We start from the raw sequence: 10,127 nt of genomic DNA on the forward strand, positions 1-10,127 counted from the left end.
GGTCCCAAGGGAAATGGGATGTTTCTGTTGCTCTGTGGGGGCAGGAGGGCAGGTGGCTTTATTTCTATCTATCGCCGACCTTGGGGCACCTAAGCTCTGAAATAACTCTTTCTGTATAATTTGCCTTTCAGCATTTCATTAGCCTACCTTTCTATCTTTCTCTATTCTTGCTGTTGCTCTGTTTGTAAACTCTGCCTGTTATTTATCTATGTTTTAGGTCGTAAATCTCTGCCAATGGATATTTTTTAGTTATAGTTAAGTATTCAGTCTCTGCTTGCATTTTAAGCTGCGCTACTGGAAATTTTAAGTTATTGTTTTAACTTTTACTTTTGCATTCTCAGTTTATTGAGGAAGAAGAGGAAGAAGAGGAAGATGAGGAAGAAGAGGAGTTTGGATTTATATCCCCCCTTTCTCTCCTGCAGGAGACTCAAAAGCGCTTACAATCTCCTTGCCCTCCCCCCCTCACAACAAACACCCTGTGAGGTAGGTGGGGCGTGGGGCTGAGAGAGTTCCAAGAAGCTGTGACTAGCCCAAGGTCACCCAGCTGGCGTGTGTGGGAGTGCCCAGGCTAATCTGAATTCCCCAGATAAGCCTCCACAGCTCAGGCGGCAGAGCTGGGAATCAAACCCGGTTCCTCCAGATTAGATACACGAGCTCTTAACCTCCTACGCCACTGCTGCTCCAGCAGGTGCAGAACTCAATAAACATCAAAATATATTTTTCTAAGAACCTTTTTAGTTTTCAGTCATTTTTTGCATGCTTAATGACAAAATCCCAACCCACGTTTCTTTTGAAGGAGTGGCCGGAAGCAAGCTCATCCGTTACAGGGGGGGACTTCAATGGGGTATAATGTCACAGAATTCATATTCCAAAGTGCCCATTTTCTCCAGGGGAACTAGTCTCTGTTGCCAGGAGTTTTAATAGTGGGAAATATCCAGCTCCCACCAGGAGATTGGCAACCCTAGTTGGGAACCCTAGTTTTGTTTTGTTTGTTTGTTTGTTTCTTTGTTTTAAAAAAGCATTATCAAGTTTCCAGCTGTATTGGTCAGGCAGCATTCTTGCAAAACTGGCCTAGTACACTAGCCTAGCCTTTTTGGGTGATGAGTTAGCTTACTATCTGCAGAGATAGCTTTTTTTCTTCTTGTGAGAGCGTTCAAAAATCCCTCCCATTTCCTGTGATACGCACAACAACCCTGAGTGGGTGGATCACCTAAAAGGGAATAACATTCAGCTATGCCTTCCTGATCCCCAGCAGCAGAGGGCAGCACAGAGCTTGAGGGATATATCCTCTGTGCTATTACAGGCTTCTGTAATTCAGCAGGAGCTGCAGTGGCGTAGGAGGTTAAGAGCTCGTGTATCTAATCTGGAGGAACCAGGGTTTGATTCCTAGCTCTGCCGTCTGAGCTGTGGAGGCTTATCTGGGGGATTCTGATTAGCCTGTACACTCCCACACACACCAGCTGGGTGACCTTGGGCTAGTCACAGCTTCTCGGTGCTCTCTCAGCCCCACCTACCTCACAGGGTGTTTGTTGTGAGGGGGGAAGGGCAAGGAGATTGTAAGCCCCTTTGAGTCTCCTGCAGGAGAGAAAGGGGGGATATAAATCCAAACTCCTCCTCCTCCTCCTCCTCTTCTTCTTCTTCTTCTTCTTCTTCTTTTTCTATATACTGAGGGTTTTCATGGTCGGCAGAAGAACTGAAATCTCCTTCCATAACAAAGGGAATGTGCTGCCCCCTGCTGGTTCAGAATCCTTCCTACAACTGTAGCTTTTCGTTCCCGCTGATAACTTTAATTTCCAGCTATTTATTTATTTTCTTTCCTTTATACCTCTCCAACACCAATCCTATGAGGTGCATTAGACTACGAAAGTTTGAGACTCGGGATGAGTGGAGATTCAATTCCGGAATCTCTTCAGTTCTGAACAAAATTCAAGTCTAGCAGCTCCTTAAAGACCAATAAAGTGTCTGAGGATTCAGCTTTCACAAGTCAAAGCTCAATTCGTCAGTGGGCTTTGACTCACAAGCCTGATACCCTTGGAAATCTTGTGAGTCTTTAAGGTGCATTCTAAAAAGATCTGAACTTCCTAAAGAGAAATGATAAGACCAGGGGCATGATGCCCATTGGGCAAGGTGGGCAGCTGCCCAGGGCATCACCTTCTGGGGGGCACCAAAAATGCAGGGTTTGTTTGGGGATATTTTTAGTGGTTTTCCGTTTTTGGCCTGCAGGGGGTGCATTTTTAGACATATTGCCACCAGAATTCCAGCATATCATCAGGAGACTGTCCTTATGCTACCCCCCAAGTTTGGTGAAGTTTGGTTCAGGGAGTCCAAAGCTATGGACTCCCAAAGGGGGTGCCCCCATCCCCCATTGTTTCCAATGGGAGCTAAGGAGATGGGGACTACCCTTTTGATGGTCCATAACTTTGTCCCCACTGAACCAAACTGCACCAAACTTGGGGGGTAGCATAAGGACAGTCTCCTGATGACACGCTGAAATTTTGGTGGTGATATGTCTAAAAATACACTCCCTGCCGGCACCAATGACCTGGTGCAAAAAAAAATTTGGTCGTGGTGGGGTGGCCGCCCATGGGGGGGGCATCCAACTCAGGTTTTACCCAGGGCTCCAGTTTGCCTCGTTACATCCCTGGATAAGACTCCTATTTTGGGGTACTGTGGAGAGACAGCTGCGATATTTGGCGTGAATTCATATTAAGATTTAATAAAGAGCGCACATCTTGTGAAGTTGGGAATATAAATAGGCTGGCCAACTCAGGGTTAGGAAATTGCTGGACATTGGGGGGTGGGGGCTGGGAAGAGCAGGTATTGGGGCGGGGGGAGACCCCAGGGGGGTATAATCCCATAGAGGGAACCTTCTAAAACAGTCATTTTTCTCCAGTGGAATTGATCTCTGTAGTCTGGAAATCAGTTGTATTTACAAGAGCTCTCCAGGTCTGACATGGATGAGAATTACATTTAGCCTAGAAGTCCCAACATTCCTCTGGTTTCAAGGTCCCCCATAAACAGTGTGTTTTAGGCCCTTTGATGCAAACCACTGCTCTCTGTGTGTTTCCTACCTCTGAGGCAAATCTGAGACAGCATGGCATAGTGGTTAAGAGGGGTGGACTCTAATCTGGAGAACTGGATTTGATTCCTCCACACGAGCAGCAGATTCTAATCTGGTGAACTAGGTTTGTTTCCCTGCTCCTCTGCATGAAGCCTGCTGGGTGACCTTGGCCCAGTCAAGTTCTCTCAGAACTCTCTCAGCCCCACCTACCTCACAAGATATCTGCTGTGGGGAGAGGAAGGGAAAGGAGCTTGTAAGCTGCCGTGAATCTTCTTAGAGGGGAGAAAGGCAGAGTATAGATCCAAACCCATCCAAAACCCACGGTTATGGAACCACGTCCCAGGAGCAGCAGTGGCGTAGGAGGTTAAGAGCTCGTGTATCTAATCTGGAGGAACCAGGTTTGATTCTCCGCTCTGCCACCTGAGCTGTGGAGGCTTATCTGGGGGATTCAGATTAGCCTGTACACTCCCACACACGCCAACTGGGTGACCTTGGGCTAGTCACAGCTTCTCGGAGCTCTCTCAGCCCCACCCACCTCACAGGGTGTTTGTTGTGAGGGGGGAAGGGCAAGGAGATTGTAAGCCCCTTTGAGTCTCCTGCAGGAGAGAAAGGGGGGATATAAATCCAAACTCTTCTTCTTCTTCTTCTTCTTCAGGAGGCAGATAAAGACAGTTTGATTCATGGTGATATTTGATTAGTTCTTCTGTCTGTTATAGGGTTGGTCTTCAACATACAGGCTTCAACATACAGGCTTACACTTTAACACATTTTAAAAATTCTGAAGCTCTGAAGAAGAAAGGATGAGACTCTCATTTTGGAATACATTAAGGGACAGATATATGACACGATATTTGTTATGACATTAATTAAAACCTTTGGGTTTAAAAGGAGAACATGTATTTTGAAGTTTGGGGTATAAATACGGTGGGCCAGCTCAGGGTTAGAAAATACCTGTAGATTAGGGGGGCAGAGGCTGGGGAAAAGAGGGTTTGAGGAGAGACCCCAATGAGCTGCAACGTCATAGAGCCTACCTTCCAAAGCAGCCATTTTACTCCAGGGAAGCTTATCTTTATTACCTGGAGATCAGTCATAAATCCAGAAGATCCCCACCTAGATCTTGGGAACCCTAGCCAACAGTTTATAATTACTGATCACAACTAATGAGTTTTATGTAGTTTATTGTATTTTATTATTATGTACTTTGCAAGCCACCTTGAATTCCGGTAAGGCAGAAAGGTGGCTAATACATGTTTTAAATAAATAAATAATCATCAATAACAATGATGAAGGACATATTAAGGAAAGAAATTCTGTGTACAGTACTGAACCCTGCATTGAATGAGTGGCTTATAGTACCATCAAGTCCAGAGGGCTAAATTTGTCCAGCTACACCAAGGAGCTTCGGATATCTGTTAATCACCTTTTTCCCCCGTCCCAAATTCTTTAATCCAGGTATTCCTTGGCGTGCAATGCTATAATTCTCTCACCAGGTGTACAATGCTATAATTCATAGGTGTCAAACTCACGGCCCTCCAGATGTTCATGAACTACAATTCCCATCAGTCCCTCCCAACATGAGCATTGGCTATACTGGCAAGGGCTGATGGGAATTGTAGTTCATGAACATCTGGAGGGCCGCGAGTTTGATGCCTGTGCTAAAATTCAAATTACTTCTAACCTGGTTTCTCAACGGACTGATCTACATTTTCCGGACAACTTACGACAAACAATATATGAATCTGAACTATTGCAGCATCAAGAACATTATCGCCTGTTTGAATAACAGCAGCCGCAATGGAGTTCATGAAAGGATGAACAAAAAATAGGTTCCTCGAGCGAGCAATTAAAAACATGGTGCAATGCATCAGCAGCAACCATCAGGGTTACACGAGCACAGTGTTAAAGAGGTATACAGACAGCCACAGCAAGCGCTTAAAAGTTAGCCTGTCTCAAGGCAATGTTCAAACACAAGACTCAACATGATCAGACAACGTCTTAAGCCCACAAACACAAGGCTTACATCTCCATTTAAAGGGGCGGACGGCTCTTTGGAGCCTGCACGGGCTTGCATAGGGACATTTATTTACCCACCCATCTAGTTCAACCCAGTGGTGGGATCCAAAAATTTTAGTAACAGGTTCCCATGGTGGTGGGATTCAAACTGTGGCATAGCGCCAATGGGGCTGGGCGGGGCACGACGTGGGCGGGGCCAGGCATTCCGGGGGCGGGGGCATTCTTGGGCGGGGCTGTGGCAAGGACGCAGCCGCTGCGCCGGTCCTTGGGCGGGAAACGAATGCACGCAGGCGCAGGCTGCCACGCACGCCGGTGCACCTCCTGCTAGACTGCTTCAAGTTCTGCGTGCTACTGCTGAGAGGAGGGGCGCAACTAAGGCAAAAATCACGTGGCAAAATCACCCATTAGTAACCCTCTCTCGGCACACACAAATAATTAGTAACCTACTCTCGGGAACCTGTGAGAAACTGCTGGATCCCACCTCTGGTCCAACCCCCTGCCAACACAGGAACTATAATTATAATATTCTTGGCAAGGAGGGCTCCAACCATAATTAAAAACCTTCAGCAATGAAAAATCCATCACCTCGTGAAGAAAACTGTTCCAGTGGTAAACACGTCTCTCCTTCGGAAGTTCTTCCTCAAATTCAGACAAAACCTCCTTTGCTGCAGTTTATACCGATTAGTCTGAGTCCTGTCACCCAACATGACTGAAAAAAATATCTGTCCTCATCTATTGTTAGAAGGATTTGTAATAGGTTGACTGCCCGGACTCAAAGGGTGCTTATCAATGGCTCATCTTCATCCTGGAGAGAAGTGACTAGTGGGGTGCCACAGGGTTCTGTCCTGGGCCCAGTGCTATTCAATATTTTCATCAATTACTTGGATGATGGAATAGAGGGCATGCTAATCAAATTTCCAGATACACCAAATTAGGAGGCCTAGCTAATACCCCAGAGGACAGTGTAGCAAAATGCAAAGTGATGCACATAGGGGAAAAAAATCCAAACTTCACATACACGCTACAGGGGTCAGTGGTTTCAGTCACAGACCAGGAAAGGGATTTGGGCGTCTTAGTTGATAGTTCCATGGGAATGTCAACTCAATGCCTGGCAGCTGTGAAAAAGGCAAACTCTATGCTGGGGATAATTAGGAAAGGAATTGATAATAAAACTGCAAGGATTGTCATGCCCTTATATAAAGCCGTGGTGCGACCGTACTTGGAGTCCTGTGTCCAGTTCTGGTCGCCACATCTCAAAAAGGATATCGAAGAGATAGAAAAAGTGCAGAGAAGGGCAACGAGGATGATTGAAGGAATGGAGCACCTTCCTTATGAGGAGAGGCTGCAGCGTTTGGGATTCTTTAGTTTGGAGAGGTCTGAGGGGGGATATGATTGAAGTCTATCAAATTATGCATGGGGTAGAAAATGTTGACAGAGAGAAATTTTTCTCTCTTTCTCACAATACTAGAATCAGGGGGCATTAATTGAAAATGCTGGGGGGAAGAATTAGGACTAATAAAAGGAAACACTTCTTCACACAACGTGTGATTGGTGTTTGGAATATGCTGCCACAGGAGGTAGTGATGGCCACTAACTTGGATACCTTTAAAAAGGGCTTGGACAGATTTATGGAGGAGAAGTCGATCTATTTTGTTATCAGATTGCAAATGCCTTAGCAGACCAGGTGCTCAGGAGCAGCAGCAGCAGAAGGCCATTGCTTTCACCTCCTGCACGTGAGCTCCCAAAGGCACCTGGTGGGCCACTGCGAGTAGCAGAGTGCTGGACTAGATGGACTCTAGTCTGATCCAGCAGGCTAGTTCTTATGTTCTTAGGGTCAGAATTCAAAATGACCTGGACAAATTGAGAGCTGGGCCAAAACTAACAAAATACATTTCAACAGAGAGAAATGTAAGATGCTACACTAAGGCAGAAGAAAATGAAATGCACAGATATAGGATGCGGGTCACCTGAACTGACAACAGTACACTTGAAAGGGATCTGGGAGTCTTAGGAGACCACTAGCTGAACACGAGTCAGCAGTGTGATGCAGCAGCCAAGAAAGCCAATGCAATTCTGCATCAATAGGGGTATAGTATCCAGGCTGAGAGAAGTAATAGTTCCATAATGTTCTGCATTGGTGAGGCCTCACCTGGAATACTGTGTCCAGTTCTGGGCACCACAATTCAAGAAGGATATTGACAAGCTGGAACTGGTCCAGTGGAGTGCAGACAAAATGGTTAATGGTCTGGTTTCATGCCCTATGTAGAGAGACTTAGGCAGATTCCACATGGGCCAAAACCATCATGTTGATGGTTTGATTGCAGGACCCTAATAACTGCAAGGAAGTTTTCCACAACAGATAAGGCTGGTAGGCATCCGCAGCATTTCAGGGAACTCATCCAACCAACCCTTCCAAGGGTAATCTTCATGCAGTTTAATACGGGGTTAATTCTTTCAAGGCCCCAGGCTTACAACTGGCCCTTTGAATTGTGCCCGGAAGCAAACTGGCAGCCAGGGGGAAATATTTATATCGGTGAAGCAGGTGAGCTGCAATTTCACATCAGCCAGCCATTTTTGTCTGCACTTTGCACCATCTGGAGCTTTACCATTGTTCTCAAAGGCAGTCCCACAAAGGGCAGCTGGGTCTCATCTGGCTGTGGGGATGTGAGTGTGGATTTGAGATCCCAGCTTCCTGGTGGGACCTGGAAACCCCTAGAGCAGTGGTGGTGAACCTTTGGCACTCCAGATGTTATGGACTACAATTCCCATCAGCCCCTGCCAGCATGACCAATTGGCCATGCTGGCAGGGGCTGATGGGAATTGTAGTCCATAACATCTGGAGTGCCAAAGGTTCGCCACCATGGCCCTAGAGATTATAGTGTAACCCCCATGCTCAGAATGGGTTGACCCAGAAAGGGGTGGAGACTCAAAGCAGCAGGAGGCTGCAGAGCTCATGTAGTTTGGAGGAGACAAGGCTACCAGACTCGGACCTTGGTTTGTATAAGCCAGGGGTAGGGAACCTGCGGCTCTCCAGATGTTCAGGAACTACAATTCCCATCAGCCCCTGCCAGCATGGCCAATTGGCAGCATGGCCAATGCTGACAGGGGCTGATGGGAATTGTAGTTCCTGAACATCTGGAGAGCCGCAGGTTCCCTACCCCTGGTATAAGCCCTTCACGCCTTGTTAAGGTAAACTGCAATGTTGTTGGGAACTAGTGGGAAGGTAGTTGTTTGTTTTTGCTATGTTGTAAATGTTGGAGTTTATTGTTTCAGGGTTTCTTTTTGGGGTTGTAATGGGTGAGAGTTCTCCTGGAAACCTTCACCGTGTTGAATCCTGTTCACCAAGCCCTTGGAGTCTTCAGGAGCCAACCCACTTGCAGAGAAGAATTGGACTTGGCCGTATCAGTAGACTGTAACTAGAAGGACTTGAAAATGCAACCTGAACAGGACCTTGAAGTGTGCCGTTAAATGTTGATGTTTGATGTTATGTGTTAAGAAAGTAAACCGTTTTGTTTTTAAAATTTGTTGTTGCAAACTCATTCCAAGTTCTGCCCCACAGAACCCACAGATAGAGGTTACAATAGCACATCTCCAGATTACAGAGGTCATCTTCCCTGGAGGAAATGGACGCTTGGAGGGTGGGCTCTCTGGCTGAGGTCCCTGTCCTCCTCAAGTTCCATCCCCAAATCTCTAAGAGCTCTATCCAACCTGGATCTAGCAACCCTATCCCCCAGCCTCCACCTGTGGCCAGGGGGAAACCCAGCAACCCTACACTCTACATTTTCTCCGCCAAAACTAATCTGTGTGGTCTGGTGATGTTTTAATTCTGGGAGATCTCCAGACCTCACCTGGAAGTTGGCCACCCTTTAGTTAGGCACAAATTACACTGCTTACCTATTTTTTTCATTTCATTTCCTTCTCAGTTCAAGTTCAAGCATTTGGTCCTCACCTTTAAGGCCCTTCATAGCCCCAGACCCGCCCTCCGCGGGCCTAACCCGGAAAGACTCACGGCCCCTTCCGCATTAATTGATAGTGCTTTCAAACCACTTTCTAACAAATTGTTTGTGGCGGATTTTGGCGCATTCAAGACAGCTTCAAAGAGCACTGGAAGCAGTTTGAAAGTGCATTATTCTGCACGTGCAGAACGAGCCTACGTTTTGGGGCCCAAATCTGTGCAGGGCTGCCCAGAATTCTCTTCTGCCATCCACTCAGATGGCGTACCTGTCCTCCGGGAGGGACTGGGTCTTCTAAGCCAATGTGCCAGGTGTACAGAATGACCTCCCAGAGGCTGTGTGCCAAGACCCATCTCTGATGGCTTGCAGAAGTCTACCCAAGAACCACTTTGCGGCAGAGAGGACCGTCAGTGTTCTTTGGTTGATCCATTCGTTCAAGCCATCTTTCCCTTAGCCTTCCTCGACTGTTCCATATTGTCATAATTTCCGGTCATGTTTTTCACTGTTGTTTATCAGAGCAGCCACCTTGGGCTTTCAGAAAAGCGGGATACCCATTTGTAAATTGGGGAAATGAATACGGAAAGACCCAAGCCCTTTCTATCTTGCCATCACCCTCTGGAGCAGTCCGGGAGGTTGGGACGCCAAAAATCACCTGGCTTGTCCTTTGCTCGCAGCACAATAATGAAACTTATTAGGCCAACCAGACAACACCTGCTCCTTATCAGGCTCCAACCTTGGAGAGGGCCGCTCTGTGGCTTAATGCTTGCATCTTTTGGGAATGTTTTCACTTTAGAAAATGACCACTGGGGAAGAGGAGGTTGGCTGGGCATACAGACGTCTACTGTGTACGTCAGTGGTGGTGAACCTATGGCACGCGTGCCAGAGGTGGCACTCAGAGCCCTCTCTGTGGGCACGCACAAACAGAGTTCATCATGTGGGGGGTGGAAAATCACACACACACACACCCCACACACACATCTAGGCTGGCCTGGGCCGTTGGGCATGACGTGCACGCACCGCGGCGAGCAGGGAGGACTCGGTTGGCGGGTCCGGTGCCTGTGCTCTGGTTGGCTGCTGCCCGAGGGGGGGGCAGAGACAGA

Source organism: Sphaerodactylus townsendi, linkage group LG08 (assembly GCF_021028975.2).
Source record: "Sphaerodactylus townsendi isolate TG3544 linkage group LG08, MPM_Stown_v2.3, whole genome shotgun sequence".
NCBI lineage: Eukaryota > Metazoa > Chordata > Lepidosauria > Squamata > Sphaerodactylidae > Sphaerodactylus > Sphaerodactylus townsendi.